Consider the following 24,819-nt stretch of genomic DNA (forward strand, 5'->3'; position numbering starts at 1 on the left):
GGTTCAGTTAGGACCACTTAAACGTCCGGCTCGTAAACCCCAAAACGCTCAGGGATCGTAAAAAACAAAACCGCCGATAAACGCGTCCTCCCCAGTCAGCTTCCAGGGAAGAAACTTCGCGTAGGACGGGTAGAAATTAAAAAGCTTCTCGTGTTTCGCTTTGTTTCCAGTAGGCCTGCACAGTTCTCTGTGAAACGGGTTGGAAATCGCGGATATTACGAGGAATACGATGCTACTAGCTCGCGTCCTTGGTCCATGGCCGTGTCTCTGGGGCTTAGGGAACCTTGAAACGAGAAACGTATTCCAGCTTGCATGAGGACGAACGTTAAAGCCACTGGTAGCTTAAGTGCAGCGAATTCGCCGTACAGAGGATGCTTTAAAAATTCGAACGCGTGACGCGATCCGACACGGAGACCCTGAAACTCTTTGTCCTTTGTACCTTTTCTCTTTCGAGCAATTTGTCGCGCTCCTCTTGGTCCTTTCGGGCCCATAAATATGGGTCGTTGATCCATTAACTCCAGAGATTTTTGTAAAATAAACTTTGATTGTTCTTCGATGGATTCGATCAAAATACGATAATATTAGAACGACTTGGCAAAGCAAAAGTTAATACTCGTATCAGTGATAGTCAACATGAAATTTTGCTAAATTTGCATCAAAGGTCTAGTTTCGAGGAGATATAAAATAGAAATTGATTCCAAGGCTTTTTCTTTTTTTTTTTTCATTCGACTCGATATCGATGTTCGGGAATAAAATAGTGGAGATGCAACGCGCTTTTTCGGACCGTCCCGACAGGCGAAAAACCCAAAATCTGAATCGGGTCTTTGTCTTTTTTTGCAGTGGAAAAACCTTTCAGCGGGCGGGTTCAAATTACTGGTAGCGATTTTATTACTCGAAAAGTAATGTCGAGGAGAGAAAACGAGGTGAAAACCGTGTACGAACTGACTTGCATAAGAAAGAGAAGCATCGTGATCGAGAAAAATTTTTAATCATAAATTACCGATTAAAAAAATATTAGACCAACTTAGATCGGAATATGTACACTTTTCCTATTTTGTTAGTATAAATGAGACTCTGAGAAAAGTCGGAGTCGTAACGCTTTCTGCGTACGATTTTCTTTCGCCTCGTTGCCACGCAATTTTTCATCCATATTATATTAATTTCAGAATTACATAGAGAGAGACAGGAGGTTTATCGAAGTTTGAAGATTTTATGCAAATTCGTAAACTTCGTTTAAAGTACTTCAGTTGCGCTCCAGACGATTCTGCCAGAAGAAATTTAAAAGTTTCTTTTCTGCGTAGTTCGATACTTAAGGGTTCTCTTCAGTTTGATGATAAAAAAAAATTGATTCTTCCATTGTTGCCTATCCTCGAAGTTTGAAGACTCGAAAATACTTTTTGAAGACTTACGTAAAGTTCAGAGAAAATAAGACGCTTCTTGTGAGAGAGTTCGCGGATGCTATGTGTTTGTTTTTATAGAAAATACTTATAAAAAAGGTGTAAATTGTTAGACTTGCTTGATGGCTAAAAAGAATCATTTATACTCGGTTACGTGATATGAAATCGAAGTCTTATTGATCTTCGATTTCACTAATTCCGCGTGAATAATTGATCAGCTTTGAAGCTTTCGATTTCCAATTATCTTCCCAAATAGAGTCTTCTCGGGGCTCGAGGAGGTGCTCGCAGGGGCTGAAAGTTTTCCGCGATTTATTTTGTGTTGCGCACTTTGCCCCAGCCATCGTTTTCTCGAAGATTGCTCCTCCCGTTCATTCTGATGGCGGATTTAAATCTCCATTAAGGAGGCTGGCCAGTGAAATCGTTCCCAAATAAAGTCTTCTTCGAAAATGAATTCCAAGGGAATTAATGTAACTTCAAACTTTGCACATTGTACATTTCTATCTTCTTTATTAAATCAAGATAAATTTTCTATAGTCTACTTATGCTTGTGAAGCAAGTTTTCAACTTGAATATCTCCTCCATTTTTAATAATATTCGCAAGAAAGAACGAGTTTGTAGACTGGATATTTCAAATATTATTTTAAAACGACTTTCCAATATCGTACTGTATAATTCTACGTCGGAATAGGAAGAAAAATGCGAAAGAAACGCAATTTTGTTCGTTTTAAGGAGTATGGCCAAGCGTTTGCTCGGACGTAAGTAGAATAAGTGGAAGAAACACGTCTATGGTCAGACGTCATCACTTACCGCCATCTGAACAGCGAATGACGAACTACAAAGACCGTCTGTCAGAGCACGAACTGTTTCCACTGTTCTATCGACTTTACATAGATGAAAAATTAATGTTAAAAATTAGTTACTACCTTTGGACAATTTCAATATGTGTAAACACGATTACTTGACGAGCATCTTCTATTTGTTGTTGAAATAATTATTTTATGTACAATCGTCATCGTTAACGGTAGAAGAGAATATTTTCTTTTTTCTTTTTTTAATTTCTAGCGATTAATCGCTTTTTAATTTCCCGTTTTTCTGCTGAAGTTGTCATATTTTGTTTTTATTTACAGAGGTAGACATCACGAATTGATACTTAAAGCATATACGATTTTACTAAATATTCATTCACTTTTTCGTATTTATTTTATAACAGTACGAAAATATAATTCTCATTATCAGTAAAACTGGTGTATAAACGCAATTTAGAAGCAGAACACTGCAACATAAATCTATCGCGAACTGAATAAAATATATTTATAAATCGCATTACTTATCGAATACAAATAGAAAATACGTTTTCGATGATCCTACTTTCATGCGTCGAGCGTTGATAAAAATCGACATATAAATCGGACCAAATAAAAAAGGAATTATCGTTTATCTCTCGTACGGGATATTCTAAATACATTTTCCTCTGTCGGTCTATGCTAGCTTAGAAAACAGTTTGTCCCAGTTTCGAAAATCACTCCGTTGTATTATGCTTTCGGAAACTATTGGCTCTAAAGCATCGTGTACGCGTATGGTCGTGCCGTGGGGGTCCGGAAAGGTTAGAAAAGTTTATCGAAAACTGGCGAACCGTGGCGTCGGGGCGCCCCTTATACGGTTTTTCTCGTATCGCGCGCCGCGGCCCCGATATCGAGTAACATTTTCGTAAGTTCCGAAGAAATTTCGGAACAATGTATCCCCCGGACCTATTCACGGAAGATCAGAGATGGCCCAGTTTCCACGATTTCGATCGTCAGGACTCCGGAAAGCTGATTCGAGGCGACACGGTTCGTTCCACAAAGGCCCTCTCTCCGTGCCTCGACTTCGTTTTCGGCCCCCGGGATCGAATAACGCGCGACGTGACTCCGAAGATTGCATTTTCGCGAGATGAAAACTGCAGAAATAGGGATAAGCGGACGTCATTCGTGCGAATAAACCGTCGGGGCGTGCGTGAATTCAAATAAACCTCGCCGAGAAAGCGATATGACGTGCTCGAATGGGATCCCGATGATATTACCGTAGTTTTTCTCGCGGGCTACGGAACGATTGAAAATAAAGTCAGTCCTGCGACAGAGGCGTTACGATTCCCGCCTGAAACCGTACAACCACCATCGTAACCTATGGCGACGCGATATGCTTCTCTAAAAGAGATTTCGATACGACAAATGTAAAAATTACGAGCTGAGGTGAGAATAACTAGAAACTACAATTTCCTTTCGCTCTAAAATTATCAATTTTTATGTGCTGTTAAAGTAATGAAAAACAAAGTGTACCATATTTGAAATTGCGTTGAGAAACGATATTGAAAGCTGAAAGCTGATTTATTCTTAAACATTATTAACTAAATTAATATTAGCACATTTCCAACACACTAGACAAAACAAAACTGGCAAAATATCGACAGAAAACAGCATTCGAATGGTTCTATGGCAATAAATCAGTTTTCTGTAGTTCATTTTTTTAGAATAAATATAATTCAACTGTTTTTAAGGAAATATAAGTTACTAACGTGATTTCAAATATGGTATGTTCCATTTCTTCAAATTTCAACGTGTATATAAAATTGAAAATTTTAGGATGTTTCTATAGATATGAAACAGTAACAAATCAGTTTTCTGTGGTTCATTCTTCTAGAATAAATACAATTCAACTGTTTCTAAGGAAACATAGGTTGCTAGATCTCAAATATGGTAAATTCCATTTCTTCAAATTTCAACAAGAGTACATATAAAATTGAAAATTTTAGAATGGTTCTATAGATATGAAATCAGTTTTCTCTACTTCTTTTTTTTTTAAATAAATATAATTCTACTGTTTTTAAGGAAACATAGATTGCAAGATCTCAAATATGGTATATTCCATTTCTTCAAATTTCAACAAGAATACATATAAAATTGAAAATTTTAGGGTGGTTTTATAATTACGACACTGTAGTTTACTCGTCAAAATGAGTAACGTTTACTCTATGAAAATGCATCCAACTTGGGCTGACCTAAACAATCATGAAAACTAGATTTAAATCGAAAGCATTACAAGTTTCACTCTGATAAGGTTACTAACGATCTATCGATAAAAGATGAAATAAAATAACATTGACATTTTAACGTTTCTTAAAAGTTCTTGGCCCTTCTGACGTAATGGATGTTTCAAAGATGGCGCGTTCCGAGCGATTCATGCGTACGACTCGTTACGCAGAGCGATTCTTTAACGGTCAATTTGTCTCTAATTGCCGGTCAAGTCCAGCAACCAAGCACGACGACTCCGTGGGCGTAAAATAGTAGCAAAACCATCCAATTATCCAGCGCATTTGCATACGTTTCCAATCGCGAAACACGACGCGGTGGAAATCGAACTTTTGATCGGCTCGTAATCAGACACGAGCGCGCGTTTATAATATAACGAGCTGAAAACACTGCAGTTCGAATCGGCAGCGAAGTGAAATCCACTCAGCGTCGATTACGTAAAACGGTAACCATTATATAAGACGTCGAAACGAACGAGTCGCTCGACTCGCGTTTCCTGCCACCCACGAAACACGTAAATTAGAATTTTACGAAGACGATGAAATAAGCGCGAAGCCTCATTTGTTATTGTAATTTTACTCAAAGGAGACGCATTAAACACACGCTATTTATACACAAAGCTGTTCAAACACTCGAAACGTTCGAGCATTTCGGTGGCTTCTGATATGTATTTGCTCTCTAGTACATGTGGACAAATTAAATTGCAATTTCTAAATGTGAAAGACACTAAACAAATAAACAAATAAGTCAGTAGTGGATCTGGAAGAGCTCGAAGGGTCAACGAGAAATTAGAGAACTGCACTCCCTCCCAGAAATTATAATTAGAGATAGAAGTATTTAAGTTTCGAATCATGAATTTTCAAACTTTTTGGATAGTACACTCCTAAAATAAATAGACACATTTATCATAACTCTATTAACTCGATTAAATACAGTTTTTTATAAGACAATTTTAGTTTCTAAAAAGAACAAAAACAAGTCGAACAACAAGAACCATTTATTGATTATAGGATTGATTGCAATTTATAAATATTAAAGACTACTCTAAACAAATAAACAAATAATTCAGTAATGGATCTGGAAGAGCTCGAAGGGTAGAGTCAACGAGAAATCTAAGAATTGCACCCCCTTCCAGAAATTCTAATTAGAAATAGAAGTATTTAAGTTTCGAATCATAAATTGTCAAATTTTTTGAAATATTTTTGATAAATTTTCAATTTTAGTTTCTAAGAAGAAGGAAAACAAGTCGAACAGCAAGAACTATTCAGTGATTATAGGATTATTATACGAATTGTAAAAGGTAATACTTTCCAACGAATCGTGATCTAGTTTGGTTTAAGCATTTTTAGATTTTTGAAAACGGGAGTTCGGTAAACCCTCGACTTCTTTTACCGTTTTCCGATGAATGACTTTTCGGTACGCTCGAGCACAAAACGCACCAACATCCGGCGCTTTTAAAAAGCGAGAATTTTGTAATCAGGAAATGGACCTTTTCTCTTCTTTCCCGTTCGAATGGATTCGTTTCTTCGGTAAAAAAAAAAGAGAGAGAAGCGAGGTATACTCGGGGGGTTCTCGTTAAATAGATGTGTTACCATTAACGTCGTACTGCGAGCGAGGAAAGTATTCCTCTCGGACTACGGTACAGATTAATAATGAAATAAAGTTTGAGCAAACAGTTTTGAAAGCGTTCAGCAGCCTGGAAACATGGAGTCAACGTAATGTACAAGTTCGTGACAAACTCTTTCGAGCGTACTAACATTTTGTTTGAATAAAAAAAATTCTTGGAACAAATATTTGCATCGCAGAAAAACTACTCAGTTTCGAAAAATTGAAAGAGTACTCTGTATGCACGGAGTATTTACATGTATCGATCACGATACTGATATTCCACGGAATAAACCAATAACTTCATATTCAATTGTTTAAATTTCCATACACGCTGCGTAAAATAATTAAAGAACCGCCACCTGGAAATATACCAATCGATACTGCGAAAGTCCCTCTGCCACGATTCCAATAAGAATCCTGGATGCTAAATTTATATTTTTGATTCATTCTTCAGGGCGTAAATATTTAATACGTTAAAAATTCCGATGGTCCAAAGCTATAACAAGTAAGTCAAGTTTAAATATAAATTGTTATTTTAATGTTTCAATATTATTCGAGTCGTTTGATATTCTAAAGTTGTATTTGATAAATCATGAAAGTAAATTACATATTACTGTGTGATAAAAAATGCAGGGAAATTAATTTGGTTATATTTCTTTATCGTTTATTATAAACGAACCTTAAAAATTTCCTTAGTCGAACAGTTCTACTCTATTTGAAATTGAAGGTTTCAACATTTTCTTTAAATACAAATAGAAACATATACAAAATCCAAAAAGTCTTCGCGGTTTTCTCTGCGTGACTTAGTTCGAAATAAAAAATTGTAGCTCCTTCACGTATGAATATATTATTATAGAAAAATAATTAAATTGTTATTTTAAAGTGTCAACGTCATATTATTCGAGTCGTTCGATATTCTGAAGTTGTATTCGATAAATCATGAAAGTAAAATACATATTACTGTGTGATAAAAAATTAATTTGATTATGTTTCTTTATCGTTTATTTTTTAATACGAGTGTCTCGTGTTTCTGGCTGCTGGAAGAGCCTGGAAAGTTACGCGAGCGCTTCTCGTCGGTTTACAGGGGGCACGAAAGTCTCGAGACTTGCGCCGTCTTTGAAACGGGACAGTGGGCGGAGCCAAGGGACGCGAAACGACGCGAGTGGGGGGGTCGGAGCGAGTGGTGGGGACAGTCCCGCAGTAACCTTGAGAGGCCAATTGATTCTCTTTTGGCTGTCAGCATCCTCAAAACGGTCTACGTGTGTGCGTCTCGTTAGCCTGCGTGCGAGCTCGCTTTCACGTGCACGGACGTGCGATTACTGGGAGCGCTGCAGCTACAGAATGTCTCGATTTCCCCTAAATAGAGACTTCGAGCACCGTAAGCTCTTACCGCAGGAGCGTTAATTCGATTCCCTTTAATTAACGGCCCTCCGCCATCTGCGCTTAGAGCTCTTTCTTCCGCGTCCTGGGATGTTTCTAGCTGGAAACACTGTACTCGATGGCAGGTCATTTCGTTTCATTTGAAGCGTCTTTTACTTTACGTTGGAACAAAAACCGATGAAAGGAAGATCAACTGTGTATTACACAACTCCTAAATATCTTTATTATATTTCTTTTACGGTTCGATTTGAATTTTTGTTCTAAATTTTTCCACCCCCTTTTTCTCGAATCTCGTTAATTTCACTTTGAACGATGGTTCTATAATTCTGATGGAACATTGAAACAAAAACAGATGAAAGGAAGATCAATTTTATATTATACAACTCCATCGTCTTCTTGTCGTATTCTAAGTATCATTATTATATTTCTTTTACGGTTTGATTTGAATTTTTCTTCAAAATTTTTCCACCCCCTTTTCTCGAATCTCGTTAATTTCACTTTGGACGATGGTTCTATAATTCTGATAGACACAATAACAAATTTTCATATAAGCATATGTTCTATTTGACCCCATTTTCAAGTTATAGCAAGTTCTGTGTTGTGGAATAATTCTTTCGAAAAATGAGGATAGTTGGACTGATTTCACTCAACTATTTGGGAATAGAGCCCAGTATTTGACGATCAATCTTGTATTTTAACTCTGTAAATACATCCTGTAAACATTAGTGTACTGTGTATCAGATTATTGGAATAAATCATGTGTGAAAATGGAAGTCTAGTCAATAAATAGCAGGTATGAACCATGAGTATGGGTTTATTATTATAAATAATACCTTGAGAAGAGGGTAAGACAGCCAATTATAGAATGTCTCCAGACTTATGTTTAGCTGCAAGGAGGTCACTTTGAACACCCATTGTGAAGGTAAACAGGTAACAGGGCACATGTTTATATGAACTTTTGCTTTTGTCTTCTTGTGTACGTTTTTTATTTTGAATCGTTGTATTAAAAATGTACACAGTCGTTATTATTTTATAATTAACCTATCGCTGTGCGTAAAGTCGATCTGCGTCGTCTGGTGGCTCATGAAATTATTAAACGACAGTAACGGATATCCTTGGCGGATTAAAGTAACCGTAATCCATCCAACGGCGTGGGTGGACAGGCGCAAGGAAAGTGACTTATTTCACCGAAGGAAGGGAAGATTATCTCGAGCATGTCCTGAGCAGAAACCTCCGGTTTCCTGATTCATAGGCTTGCTTCGTGTTACAACCACTCCCCCCCGTTCTACGAGCGAGCATCTTACGCCGCGCTAATTAAAATTACGCTCGGCTGAACTCGTCGCGCACCTATGGCTATCACGATGATTCCGCTTATGTACGAAAGGATATCGTAATTCGTCCTCGTTATGGGGGATCGTAAACGTGTCATTATGCTGCTGATTCGTGGCCTAGTCTTCTTTAATCCCACGGTGAAAATACATCCAGTTCGTCAACTCTATGTCCGCGCCATATTTGACTCGATCGAACGATCATCCTTTGTTTTATTTATTTTTTTTGGCGACTTTTCATCAAGTACAAATCCAACTGTACTTTAGGTGTCATTACGTTTGTAAATCCTTGAGGATCTTCATTTAAATCATAATTTAGGAATTTTAATTGTTTAAACAGGTTAATTTTTACTGAGAAGCTCGACGTTTCTATTCTTCTTGGAAATCTGTTTTTGCAGTTTCTTCTTCTGGAAAATAATGATATTACAATGATTTCATTGTGTACTATATGAATTTTACACAGGAAGGTACACACTTTATTTTAGAATGAAAATTATAATTTTAAATACAAGTAATCGAAGAGATTTTTTGAATTGAAGTTATCAGATTGGTACGTATTGCTCAAAATTCCACCACGAGGTTGTAGTTTATGTTCATTTCTTTGGTTTCTCTGAAAATCAGCTTTTTTAATAATGTAACTTTAAAGTTAGCAAATCTCATCCTTATTATTCCTATTTTCTTCATTATTTACACACATTATATAATTAAAAATTTCATGCAGCAGTGAAACTTTCATAATGAATACATTTCATTTTCTTCTTTAATTAACATAAAATAATATAAAAATTATTAAACAAAATTACTGTTAACAGTATTAATAATCGTTCAAAAACTTATTTTTAAGGATTTGTGTACTCTTAAGGTGTTTTTCAAGCACTGTGCAATGCTTAAAATTAGGGGAGAGTCACTAAAAATAAATACAAAAAATGTTGGACGTAACGTAACACGATTTTAATTTGCCTAATGGAATTGCTTCTTAAATTATTATTTTTATACTAGTTTTAACTATTACCATCTCAATTAGGACTCCCTTGGTAATTTTAAGTTTTTCGAGTTGGAGAAAACGAAAGACAGAGGTTTGCTAATTCAACGCCCATAATTACCAATCAAAAGCAATAATCGTCACCGACATTGACTGTCGATCTGACGCCACAGAGGTGGGTGTACGTTAAGCGAATTAGAAATGGAAGCTGCTCGATGACTCGCATGCTTAGTCACCTGATGAATATTATAGCTGAATATTAAAACGACATCGACGAAGCACATGTCAACAAGACCATTGTCGTGGCATTTTTTCTCCTATAGGGACGCCTCGTTTCTTCGCCGTTATTATTTCCAGGAAATTTCCAGATGCATGCTGCTACCTCTCGTTAATCATTCTCATTATTATCAATTGTATTTCGTTTGAAAAATTAGTCGAAACGCAGTAAGCACGGTTCTTTGAGATACACTTACTCACTGTAGCTAGAAATTTGTTCCATTATTCCCGCAAAAATTTCAACCTCGTTTAACAATCCAACGCCTTCTCGATCATTTTTTTTCTGACACAACGTAAACGTGCGTAACTTTAGTTCTAGCAGACCGTGAGACGTCCAACACTACTTTATATTCGATATTTCACCCAGTCGTTGAACGAGTTTGGCCAAAGCGGTTGACATTTTTCGCGTAAAAATAAACGCAAGAAACATTCGTTTTCTAACGTTATATAACTTATGCATCTAAAATCGTGTGCCTGCAAATAAAAAGAATGGCTACACTAAAAAAGGTACTTATAATTTTTAGATCGTAAACAAATGGAATTGGGAAGTTCTGATAAAGAGGAGTCGAAAAATTAATGTTTGCAAAGTTACAGTTTGTTGTATCCGTGAAAGTTATTTACCATGGCTTACATTTATTATTAAATTATCAAAAGTAAGAAAACTGGTTATATTCCAAAACTAATACGATCCATGGATACTCTTTGAAGGATACCGTCTGATGAAATATTGAAGAAGCATCAAAGAAAGGGCGTAGAAAAAGAAACGCCCGTTTTTAGAATCCTTTTTCCTTTCGACGGAAAAAGAGACTGAAGCTTCTGGATTCCCTTTGAATCCGTTTCTCGTCGCGAACGAAAATTAGACGAGCCTTTAAATCGTTAATAATATAATACACTTAACTGCTTGAACGCTCAACAGCTTTTCGCCAATTAAAATGGTATTGCCTGCTGATTCTAAACCGACGTCGCACAATAACCGATGAAAGAATGAACAAATAAAAATTTCTCCGACGTGAATCACGGCTAGCAATAACCGAAGATTTGACGACTCCTTATTTAGGCTGGAATATCGTGATTTTAAAATTCTCCGCGTCGAGTTTCGCGGTTTTGCTTCCATAAATAATCGTTCGTCCAAACAACGAAGATCTATCCGTAAATATTTATATGTTGCGTATCTCCATTTTTTTCGAACAAGAAAAAAAAAATACGTAGGAACACGGATGGGGGGCCATTTAAACCGAAACAATGTAAAAATATTAATTCTCTCGCTCGTTCTTTGTTCCGGCTCCCCCAATTCTTCCAACAATGAGATACAAATTCGGTGCTTGTTAAAATATAATTATTTCCGTGAAAATACTTTCTCCTCGTTGTTGATTCTTATTGTTCGGGAAATCCGTAATTCGTAAATTATTTCGAAACCATCGTTTGCGTACATAATTATTTTCTGGTTGATATTTTTAATTATAAGGGCGAAATAAGAGTGATCGACAGCTGATATCAAAGTTCGAAGAATAAATTATTCTTACTGTTGAAAAAAATTAAATTTAAATGTGGCTACATTTAAACTGGAAAGAGACAGTTGGTGTATGAAACAATTATTTTCTGTTTAATATTTTTAATTATAAGGGTGAAATTAGAACGATCGACAGCAGATATCAAAATTCGAGGAATAAATTATTCTTACTGTTGAAAAGAATTAAATTTAAATGTGGCTATATTTAAACTGGAAAGAGACAATTGGTGTATGAAACAATTATTTTCTGTATAATATTTTTAATTATAAAGGCGACATTAGAGCGATTGATAGCAGATATCCAAGTTCGAAGAATAAATCATAACTTTCTGACGAAAAGAATTAAATTTAAATGTGGCTATATTTAAACTGGAAAGAGACAGTTGGTGTATGAGCTCGTTACACGTGGAATCCGTTGCAGATTCGCAATCGATCATTTCGACGAACAACCTGTCCGTCTCTTACACTTGAGTTCCTAGACGAAGCCTTATAGGAATCGTAGTGTGATTTATGTCATAAGTCTCTGTGGGACTTTAAGTCGCATTCACGACTCCAGTTCTGCTCTGTTTTATCAGATACAATTTTCTTGCACTTTAACAAAATTTTGTGTTTTTAAAAATACATTCACTATTTGGAACAGATAATTTTCTATTCTTAACTGCACAATCAATTGGATGGTTTAAAATAATTTTGAAAATATTCTTGTTACTGTCGTGCATTGATAACATAAGAATATGAATTTTCTAATAGATGGATATTCAAGGGAAAATCGTAATATAATTTGTAGTTATTTTTAACCCTCTGTAATCCAAATTATAGCTATTGATGGATAGGTATCATGAATCAGAAGGTGTATTAAAAGTGATTCAAAAAGAAAAAATTTGACTTTAGATGGAGGCTTCGAGTTAATTTCCTAAAAATAGTAAACACCTACATTTTAACTACTTTTCATTTCGAATTCAACACACTATGAGCCAAGGCCAAACGACCAAATTTAAGCTTCGATGACCTTGATTCGTAGTACCTCAGGTTTCGTTTAACCTCGAAGCTTCTAAGATCAAAATTTGTTGAAACCCCTGAGAGCAAAAATGTCCAATATTTACGATTGAACATATATTTTTTTTTTTTAAGTAAATTTTGTTGACCTTTTCGCGCGAGAGTGGCTTTTAAAGGAAGTGTGGGAAAGAGCAGCGGATCATCGACGTGAGACTTAAAAGGCTCGGAAGTCCATCATCGTCGGTGTAAGGTGACCGCGAGGAACGTTTGACAGTGTTTGGCGAGACGTGACGTAAACTTTGCACCCCGATACCCGTTCCTGTTTCTCTGTTTTGATTCCATTTGACAGACGCTCGATCCTCGTCCCGCCGTTCGCGTCGAATTGGTGGGAGAAGGACGGAGAGAGGGAGACGTAGGGCTAAGCAGAGTGGGATTTGGTGCCGGCGAGGAGAGAGGGATGGCGGAACTGTCAGTGCTACATCGGTTCTCTTCACGTAAGGACGAGCCACGAGGGATCACCTGCGAATTATCTCTCGTCGAGACACCTTTCCTCAGCCAGGTGAGTGTACTTTTAAGCTGCCCGGCGGTTGTTAGCCGCCGGCTCTGCTCTGATCGATAACTCGCGGCTGGATTGTGCAACTGCTGCTTTGTAAACACCCACCATCCCCCTACGACGCGAATCCTTCGAACAATTTTTATTATTATTATATATACGCACGAAGGAAATTTTTAGTTGCTATTGGACGTTTGATGTATTTACAAGTTCGAGTAAAAATATTGTATCTGTGGGTATGGGATGTGACATGTGGCGCATTAAGTTGTTTACATTCAAATTGGCGTGGATTAGGATTTTATTTTGGCAAACCTGTCGAACTTTGGTGAAATTTTTTAGTGATACAATGTACACTACAATCTGTTCTTTAAATTGGGATAGTTTTGTTTACGTAAATCAATTTGTGTTATTGTTCTGCATATTGAACAAGCTGTGGCCATTGACACGAAAGAGTATTTCATTAAACAAAATTACATATTGATAAATTTAAATGTTATATATTGATGAATGATCTATTTATGGAGAAGAATGATTTGAATTTTTGAAAATTAAAATCAAAACAAATTGAGGGTGTATATCTGCTTCGTAAATTGAAAATATAATAGGTCGAGAAATAAAAAATAAAATTAATCGTAAAGTATCACGTTTTGGGTAATCGTAACACTTTTATATGAAGAATTGTGACAAGCTTGAATTTATGTAAACAAAATTGCATTTTTTCCAGTTTCTAGAATCCTGTGATTCTTCTAGTGTTTTTAATTGTTTCTAGACGCTACGAGTGACAAGGCACGAAACTATTTTTTAAACAATACACTCGCCACTCTGTCTAATAACTGGAGTTGCCATGTTTCGAGAATCTATCGGGTTTAGAAGCAGACTAGAACAAAACACCATCGAACGAGACAGCATTAAGCTGATTGCGAGTCTCACTGTTCAGAGATCATTTATAACAATAGTTTCTGAGTGCAGCACGATTTGCAACAGGTCCTAAGACCAACGATCGAGGAATCACGTGATCTGTACCTGGCTCACAGAATCAGAATTGATCCTCGATTATGCAATTTTTATTTTATTGATTAGCAATTAATCAACACGTTGATTGTCAGTCTAAAACGGTAAAATTGTTTACGAGACCAAGAAACTTTGATTTTAGACAATTATAAAATACATAATTTAAAACTTGTCATAGTACTTATATTCGTAACTTCACTAAAATTTATGAAGCCTATTAAAATTTATTTTCTTTAACATTTCAACTTGAGAATTAATTGTTTTAGACAATCAAAGTGTATTTTCCAAATTTTAGCTCATCGATTTCACGAACGATCATTCAAAGTTAATATTTCCATTTCCAGTTCTGTTTATAATTTCTAAAAGGTACAATTTTTGAGTTCTCAACATTTTGTTGTTAACCAGGTCCTAAAGCTAACAATCAAAGAATTACGTGAACTGTACCTGGCCCACATAATCAGAATTATTCCTCGATTATGCAGTTCTTAAATCAAAGTGCAATTTTACAAGCAATTAATTAACACGTTGACTAAAACGGTAAAATTGTTTACGAGACCAAAACTTTGATTTTAGACAATTGTAAATTACATTACCTTAAAACTTACCATACTACTTATTTTCGTAACTTCAGTAAAATTTATGAAGCCTATTAAAATTTATTTTCTTCAACATTTCAACTTGAGAATCAATTATTTTAGTCAAAGTGTTAACAAAGTGTGTTTTCCAAATTTTAGCCCATCGATTTCACAAACGAGCATTTCCATTTCCAGTTCTATAATTTCTAAAAGGAGCAATTTTTGTGAATTCTCAAAATTTCATTGTCAACCACGAACGACAGTGATAAAAAAAAAGATCGAATGAAACGTAGACCAAGAAAGGGTTGGTAATTATTGTCTAAACAAATCTGAATCACCGCGTAATGCGCCAATATTTTCTAAATTTCATTCACGAACGATTGTCAAAACTTTGATATTTCCATTTCCAGTTCTATAATTTCTAAAAGGAGCAATTTTCGAGTTCTAAAAATTTGATTGTCAACCACGAATGACAGTGATAAAAAAAAAACGATGAAATAAAACATAGACCAAGAAAGGGTTGGTAATTATTGTCTAAACAAATCTGAATCACCGCGTAATGCGCCAATATTTTCTAAATTTCATTCACGAACGATTGTCAAAACTTTGATATTTCCATTTCCAGTTCTATAATTTCTAAAAGGAGCAATTTTCGAGTTCTAAAAATTTTGTTGTCAACCATGAATGACAGTGATAAAAAAAAGATCGAGTGAAACGTAGACCAAGAAAGGGTTGGTAATTATTGTTGAAACAAATCTGAGTCAGCGCGTAATGCGCCGATGGCGTCGTTTCTCTGGCCGAGTTCGCCTAAGCGATTCTCTCGAACGCACATCGTAAATACACTCGCTACGATATGCGCCCACGAGGACGTACTTACTCGAGTGCATCGTTCGCACGCGTTGCGCCTCTCAAGAATACCTGGCCGCGGTTCATACATCATATCATGATCGCCCGCAGACGCGTTTAATTGCCCGAGTCGACGAAACAGCCGCGAGTTTTACTATCGCATCGCGGTTAATTAACCCCTTCGTTCCACGATCGTTAAAAAAAAAAAATCACAGGGAAAACTATTTACCTGCGTTTCCGTGCACGCCAGGCGACGAATAAACATTCTAAACTCTCAACATCTTATTTTTTAGGCATCGAATCTTTTCATGGGACTTGTAACAATATTTCAAGCAAAGTTCTTTGATTTTTGATACGATGATACTTTAAAATTTTATTTTTATCTACCCTTTGACATCAAGAACTTGACACGAGTCACATTGTATGACAAATTTCACAATCATGAGGCTACTCACTCGTCATCAAGTCCCACATATTAAAATCAACACATTGTTACATTCAATTTATTATTCCTAAAACAAATCTATTCTTCTTTGCGGCCATTCCTTTTAACCTTTTAATTTAAACAAAATTAAATAGTATACGAATTATTTGGAATTAAATCGTACGTCAAGGGGTTAAGAGTATGCTTCCGTTTGACGACCAAGTTTCCCATTTTCTGTTGGTCGCCCTGAATCAGTATGCCTTCCCGACAAACGGGAGGAATCTCCACAACAACTTCGAAACATGTTATTCGACGCATTCTCTAGGTGCAAAGGTCGGTTTCCCGCAAAGTCCACCCGCTAGCTAGTCGCTAAGGGCTGGGATTAACCCTTTCCCAACAAATATTCCAGTGTACGTACAACCCAGGAACAGCAACAAAGAGGGAGATTCGGTACAAATTCTGCAAGCCCTTAATTCGCGTCATTTCTCTGTTATGATCAAAACTCTCGTTGCGAACAGTGTAACAAACCTGTTCGAACAGGTAATTATTCGATTACAGGGTTAATTAGTCGAATTCTTTCCATGATAGTAGGAATTAATTCTCGGAATCTTTGGTGTAAATAATAATTATGTAATGGGAATTCGAGTATTACAGGTACTTTATTGACAATCTTTGAAGCAGTCGTAATATTAAATAAAGGCACAAGAATTTTGAATTTTTTAAAAAATCGTTTGTTCTTACATTTTTTGATCATTGTACTTTAGAGTCACATCAACCTAGATATTAGCCAATGTTAATTATTTTACACTATTTTGAACATTGATGTAACTGTCGTTATATTATTTCTTCATTTCCAAGAGTATCGTCTTTGTCATTTGACTCCAATATGAAATAATTAATGTAAGAGAAATAAGTATTATATTTCCTATTTCTATTTAAGAATTACAATGGAGTATCAATCATACATATTTCTAACGTTTCAACATTTTTGTTTAAATACAAATGGAAACATATACCAAATCCAAAAAGTCACCTTTTGTCAATCTCGAATCTCTTTGCTAAAAATTGAAGCTATTTTACACATGAACATATTAATGTACAAAAAAGATTAAAGTACATTTCGATAGATATTTTGCATTTATTCCGTAAAATGAAGGGTGAGAGATTCAGTTTTGAGCCATAATTCCGTGATTAAAAATTATAATTCGTCCATCGTGTAACCCAGAGCGTTCCCCGTGCGACTGTCACCTTTCCCGAGCAATGGCACACTTTTTGAGTGGGAGATGATTCAACAAGTATGAAGACATCAAACGTGGATGTGCGTAATTTTTTGCGGCCAAAGAACCGGCATGGTGATGCAGAGGAATGCAATTGCTTTCAGAACGATGGCAGAAGGCCACAGGTCGACGTGCTTGAAATTATACTCTGCTATACTTGTCGTTTAGTAAACCTTCCAAACACGCAATTTTTGGGAACACCCTGAATCTCGTAAACAAAAACACAAACAAAGCGATTCTAATGATTCCAGTGATGATTCTTTCAAATCTCTGCGTACCCTAATCAAACATATTTTTTCATTTTAACGAATTTGTCAGAGGATGTATAATACATTCGATACATTTGTAAATAATTATCAGACAATTTCTTTGCACGATCTCACCAACTTTTGCATAAATCTAATACAATTTTAGCTTCCTCGACGTTTCCTTAATTATTGTAAAAATCGTTCCCTGGATCAATCGTTGTATCAACATCGAGGCAAACAAAATATTTTCAAAGATTGCAATGGTTCTCCAAGTTGATAGATCTTGTTTTCAAACATAGACACACTGCATAAAGATGCATATAAGGAACAAGAAGTATAAACTATAAAATGTTTATATCCGCCACTGGAGGGAACCTCGATGTGGAGAATTAAGTACAGTGGAAAATGGGAATGATCTCAAAGTGTAAAAACGTCCTAACTTGGGTCTAGCTAGCGTCGAGGAGGATTCTCCGTTGATGCACGCGAACAGAAAAAGAGACAGTGACGCGGAACCGTAGAAAACTCTCGGTTGAAAAGAAGCGCGGACTGCACTCGAGGTATGCAAAGCCCGGACAATGAGGGACGCGGAGGCCCGTAGAGAATCGCGTCTGCCACGCGTCTGGTTTATGCGAATCAAGATGAAAGATTGCAAGCCCGAGGACCGGTCTCCGAACGACCGAGCGTTCTCGAAATGCAGCTACCTAATTGCACCGTTACGCGCGCACCGAACCAACCGTTAAATCATCCTGCACTGTGTTTCTGGGATTCATAAACAATCCCACAGAATTTTAACTGGCCTAAAAAATCCGCTTTATCGCCAACTGTTACGGTCAACGTGTCCAAAGAAGTTAATTTTAAAGTAACGACTACGCCTAGCGATCTTAATTAATTTTGAAACAGTCGCAAAGTGGTAAATGATGAATCTTCTTGTTTTTTTTTAATACTGGAACTATCGAAGTGGTCAAAATGACCCACTCGTAATTTGTAATAAATATTGTGCAAGATTTACTGAACTGAATTTTCCATAAGAGAATGAATAGACACTTGAAGTATATATCGTTTTAAAATACACCATAATTGATTGACCATAATGATTGTAATGATTTTGTGGTGATTTGTATGTATATTTATTATGGTACTCGTTGATTTAAGCAACTCGATGCGTTCTTTTGGTCTTGAAATATATTTTGTTTCTTGATAATCTAGTCTTTCTGATTATTTTGAAACAATCGCAAAGTGGTAGATGACGAATCTACGTCTTGTTCTTTTTTAACACTAGAATTACTGAAATAGTCAAAATGATCCATTCGTAATTTCTAATAAAAATTGTACTAAATTTACTCGACCAAATTTTCTATAAGAGAATGAATAAACACTTTAATATCTTTGGAATAAATAAATATACCATAATTGTCAGTAGTTCTAGTGTTAAATATTTCACAATGATTTTGTGGTGATTGGTATCTATGTTTCTTGTGGTACACGTTGATTTAAGCAACTCAATGCGTTCTTTGGATCTTGGGTTGACTGAAATTATATTTTCCTTCTTGATAATCTATTGTTACTGGGATTCATAAACAATTCCTCAGAATTTTAACTGGTTGAAGACTTTATCGTGGATTGTTACGGTCAACCTGTCCAAAAAAGTTCATTTTAAATTAACCATCATCTATCTAGTAATTTTAATTAATCACGAGAGGAATTTTGTAATATTTTGAAACAATTGCAGATAAATGACGAATCTCTCTAAACGTTTCAGAATGATGTTAAAAATAGTGTAAAATAATTTGTAGTCGCCTAACATCTAGAAACCTGATGTGACTTTAAAGTACAGCGATCAAATGATATAAACAAACGTGTTTTTCTCACAAATTTGTGAATTTTTGGGCTCTTATTTAAACCTATGACTACTTGAAGCACACAACCTTTTATTTTTAATATACGAATTCTCAAATTCCATGATCATTATTCATACCAAAGATTGTGTGAATCTCTACTATTATTTATAGTATTTTTCTTGATAGAAGAAAATACTTATGATCAAAAGGTTAACTTCCACTTCCACTCTGCTTTCTACTCCGTTGCAGCTGGGTTCGCGACTCCATGCAAATTCTTACCTCACTTTCTCCGCGATGAATCGATCATTTTTTTTTTACACATTCTGGTGCAAAGGAACAATGGATCCTACGGTATTTCGATGGTTATCGAGTAACCTTTCGAGGAATTAATTAGACTAATTGGGTGAGAAGTGGGAACCCGACGAGACTAACGTATCAATTAAGAGTGGGGGTAGAGTAAGATTAACGACTCTGCGAGGCGACAGCAACGTTTTCTGGCTGCTTTGGGCAAACACGTGCGTGCCATATGCGAATGCGTGGTTAATTGCACACGCGATGCACGAACGTTGCGTTTACAGTGTTTACGCGTACGTGCCTTCAGTAGTCGTCGTTGGGAACGGCGAACGGTTCGTAGACCGTCGTTTTGTGTCTTTTCCAAGTTTCCTTCGGCGAACGGTGAGTTGTCTACGAAACACAGTGACCTTTAGTAAAGAAACTGGCTCTAAAATAAAACTCCACTGTGCCTGCATTTCGAATACAGAGCTTCGAAACTCTTAAATTTCAAATCGTGTCGTAAATATCTGTGCTGTAAATGAAAAGATAAGTTAGATACTTCAACCCCTTTACGTACGATTTAATTTCAAATAATTCGTCAAAACGTATACCGTTTAATTTTGTTTAAATTTGTTCCTACAATGAACACGAAAAAGAATTTGATTCACGAATACGTTGTAAATCTAAAAATGTGTTGATTTTATAAGGAACTTGATGTCAAGGGTTAAGTTAGTTTCATCCCTCCAATTGTATTCTACAGACCAGCAGACACAAGTATTATCAATGTATAATTGTTACAAATTTTACATTAAATATTCCCACAGAGAACTGTACAGATCCAATTGAAAATTACATTAATCTTGCTCTTACTTAGACTTGTTTACATCGTTTAATCAAAAACAAAGATGAATCTTTCAAAATAAAGCACTCGTATCGTATTTATTTTCGAAGTCGCGAGATCGTACGCAGGAATTGTGATATCGAAAACCGATGGATCGATAAAGCAACGAAACAACGAATCAATATCACGAGTACACCTGAGAATCGGGGAAGCATCGAATTCCGTTAGGAATGGACCGCGCGTGTTGCACGTATAATTATAGAAACGAAGTCGTGTACCTGAGGTGACCAAACTCATGGGAGCAGCGTATGGTAATCCTGGCGAAGTAAATTTTAGTTAAACTATAAATAATCCCGGCAATAAGAAGAGACGAACACGGTCGAATACCTGGGTCAGCGAACGTTCTGGTTTAGGCGACCGGATTCAAACCCGGTGGGCTAGCTTCGCGTTAAATTTCATCGAATTTATGGTCGAAAATGCATCGATCGTCGAATTTTAAATTAAAAATTTGAGACTTTAATTGCAGAATAATTTGAGGCTTTATCGATTCGATCTTGACTCTTGGTTTTTTTGCAATACCATCTTGAAGTATCGCTCGTGAGATTTTAATTCGACGAATCGATCATGCTACAGGTGTCTGTGTTTCTGTCAATTTTCTATGAATATAGGAACGTAAGTAATTTGAAAAAATTAAAAATAAACCGATCATTAAGTATGGATTATCGTTCGGGTGTAATGCAGAATATTTTAAAGGAAAATTTACAATCAGCTATTCGTCGCTAAATCTTTTAGAACGCCTAAGAATCGGGGAACGAGAAATGCATTATTTACGAAGGAAAAATATTAATTCGTTCGGTTCACCTGAAACTTTTCTCAATACTTCAATGAATGGAATTTATACGAATGGAGAACATTAATAACGTATCATAAATAATTCTCGACTCTTGTTATATTTCCTGGAATATTCAGTCTAATGATGGAAAAACTGCAATATATGCAACCATGGAAAATAGAAAGATTTGGGTATTCAACTCCATTTTCAAGAAACTCGAAAAATGTGTTATTAGGTTAAAACACTGTTTAATTCGTGAATGAAACGAAGACAAATTCTTTCGTAAATGATTACTATAAACTAATAATAACAACAGGTGTTTAAATATTTAAATATCGTTTATTTGCCCCAAACAATCTTGTCGCTTCTAACGACTAGAAAAAATTAAATTTAATAGGGAGAATATTTTAAACGATAATATTTACAATTACAGGAAATTTTCACTTACGAATTCGCGTTGATACAATAATTTTAAAGTGTGTAGGGATCGTTGTACACAGAAAATCTGACGGTAGAGCAGGTCTCGCGAACGACAAGTTGCAATCAGATTTTCTGTACGACTTTAGCCTCGAAACAGAAGGGAAATTATTTCTTTTTACGGTCGAGCGTGTGCTACTTTTCGGTACAATTCGTTAAACAACAGTTCGTTACGTTCACGGAGGGGAGGGGAAAGCAACGTACGAAACTGTCTTTGAGCCTCGGGGTTTCGACTCATTGAATAATAAATCGCGTATTCGGGCTCTATAATACAGTCGGAATCAGCTTTCCAGCTGAATAAATAAATAGCGTGGAAGGAAATACGCGTGGCTATTTAGCATTGATCGCCTGGATGCGCTCGGTACTTTCTCCGTAAACGACTCTAGGAGCTCTAATTCCGCCGCTGATGACAGAAACGAGTTTCCAGCGTTCGGGGAATATTGAAAACGAGTAGCAGAAAAGTCGTGTCGCGCGGCTCTTAACCATAGAAGACCGTAGTGATTGCATCACGGAACGTGACTCACGATAGCCGTTGGCCTAAAAACGCTGCTGCGACGACAAACGATATGCCGAGTTAATAATTTCCTGCGGGGACCATCGGCCAAGGACAGGCACGGATTTGAATTTTAATCGTTCGATTTCGCGCCAAGACAGCTTATTACGCGCTTCAAATCGAATCAGAAAGTGTATTGGTATAGATAAGATAGAAACATTTGAAATCAAAATAGCTTCAAAATTAGTAACAATTTTCCTTGCTTTTATTTTTTAAAAACGTTAATTATTCTCGTCCTTATAGATTTTGAGTGATGAAGAAATGTATACAGTTAAAATTAAGTTGTTCGAAATCGTCTAATAAACAAAAATTTTTATTTTTTAAAAACTATCAATTATTCTCGTTCTTATATTTTACGATTTTCTGTGATTATATTTTGAGTGATAAAGAAATATATACAGTTAAAATTAAGTTGTTCGAAATCGTCTAATAAACAAACATTTTTATTTTTTTAAAACTATCAATTATTCTCGTCCTTATATTTTACGATTTTCTGTGATTATATATTGAGTGTTAAAGAAATATATACAGTTAAAATTAAGTTGTTCAAAATCATCTAATAAATACAGATAAGTAGAACGAAAGATTTGAAATCAAAATAGCTTCTAAATTAGTAGCAATTTTCCTTGCTTTTATTTTTTAGAAACGTTAATTATTCTCGTCCTTATAGATTTTCTGTGATTATATTTTGAGTGATAAAGAAATATATACAGTTAAAATTAAGTTGTTCGAAATCGTCTAATAAACAAACATTTTTATTTTTTAAAAACTATCAATTATTCTCGTCCTTATATTTTACGATTTTCTGTGATCATATTTTGAGTGTTAAAGAAATATATACAGTTAAAATTAAGTTGTTCAAAATCATCTAATAAATACAGATAAGTAGAACGAAAGATTTGAAATCAAAATAGCTTCTAAATTAGTAGCAATTTTCCTTGCTTTTATTTTTTAAAAACGTTAATTATTCTCGTCCTTATAGATTTTCTGTGATTATATTTTGAGTGATAAAGAAATATATACAGTTAAAATTAAGTTGTTCGAAATCGTCTAATAAACAAACATTTTTATTTTTTAAAAACTATCAATTATTCTCGTCCTTATATTTTACGATTTTCTGTGATTATATATTGAGTGTTAAAGAAATATATACAGTTAAAATTAAGTTGTTCAAAATCATCTAATAAATACAGATAAGTAGAACGAAAGATTTGAAATCAAAATAGCTTCTAAATTAGTAGCAATTTTCCTTGCTTTTATTTTTTAAAAACGTTAATTATTCTCGTCCTTATAGATTTTCTGTGATTATATTTTGAGTGATAAAGAAATATATACAGTTAAAATTAAGTTGTTCGAAATCGTCTAATAAACAAACATTTTTATTTTTTAAAAACTATCAATTATTCTCGTCCTTATATTTTACGATTTTCTGTGATCATATTTTGAGTGTTAAAGAAATATATACAGTTAAAATTAAGTTGTTCAAAATCATCTAATAAATACAGATAAGTAGAACGAAAGATTTGAAATCAAAATAGCTTCTAAATTAGTAGCAATTTTCCTTGCTTTTATTTTTTAAAAACGTTAATTATTCTCGTCCTTATAGATTTTCTGTGATTATATTTTGAGTGATAAAGAAATATATACAGTTAAAATTAAGTTGTTCGAAATCATCTAATAAACAAACATTTTTATTTTTTAAAAACTATCAATTATTCTCGTCCTTATATTTTACGATTTTCTGTGATTATATATTGAGTGTTAAAGAAATATATACAGTTAAAATTAAGTTGTTCAAAATCATCTAATAAATACAGATAAGTAGAACGAAAGATTTGAAATCAAAATAGCTTCTAAATTAGTAGCAATTTTCCTTGCTTTTATTTTTTAAAAACGTTAATTATTCTCGTCCTTATAGATTTTCTGTGATTATATTTTGAGTGATAAAGAAATATATACAGTTAAAATTAAGCTGTTCGAAATCATCTAATAAACACTTTATTTTCGTTTTAAATACTCTGCCCATTCAAAATATCCTTCGAAATATTTACGTTGCTTGTAATTATTTCTTTTTAGATTCTATATGTCCTCGTTTGAACCACGTGAGTTTAAACCTAAGAAGATTCGAGTTTACTTTAGAAAAATCGATCTTTTCTTGGGAAGATTCAGGTGGATATTCGACATATGCAATGCTAAATAAATAGAAGAGCGATTAAGTAGTATAAGGAGTTACGGAGCCATACTAGGTCAGACGTTTCAGTCAGCCTTCGCGAGACTTGGAAAATACCAATATTTCACATTCGTACCTTCATAATCCTTATAGAAATGTCATCCATTTTAAAACTTATTTTCCCCGCGAAAATCACGAAGTACCTAATAGTCATTTTTATTTTCCTTTCGTAGAACGTGGATCGAGTAAGTGATTTTTCGATTGATTTTAACGCGTAATCGGCCCGCGCGCGGGTTACCAAATATTGTAATTGCAGTCGTTGTAGGTGGAACGGCGTCGTGGGTGGAAAGATCGCGCGA

At 35.2% G+C, this 24,819-nt stretch overlaps 1 protein-coding gene across 1 annotated transcript in view; it reads left to right on the top strand.

Moving 5' to 3' along the window:
• Nucleotides 1-12,979: 12,979 nt before the first annotated feature.
• The window catches only part of LOC122398780 (serine/arginine repetitive matrix protein 2-like), a 59,965-nt gene continuing 48,125 nt past the window's right edge, over nt 12,980-24,819 (top strand). The window contains exon 1 of the mRNA XM_043398962.1: nt 12,980-13,101. The gene's annotated coding sequence lies outside the window, so the exon portion shown is untranslated. The remainder of the gene's footprint in view (nt 13,102-24,819) is intronic.

Source organism: Colletes gigas, unplaced genomic scaffold (genome assembly GCF_013123115.1).
Source record: "Colletes gigas isolate AHSC1104 unplaced genomic scaffold, ASM1312311v1 Colletes_gigas_Sc00012, whole genome shotgun sequence".
In the NCBI taxonomy this organism is placed as follows: Eukaryota; Metazoa; Arthropoda; class Insecta; order Hymenoptera; family Colletidae; genus Colletes; species Colletes gigas.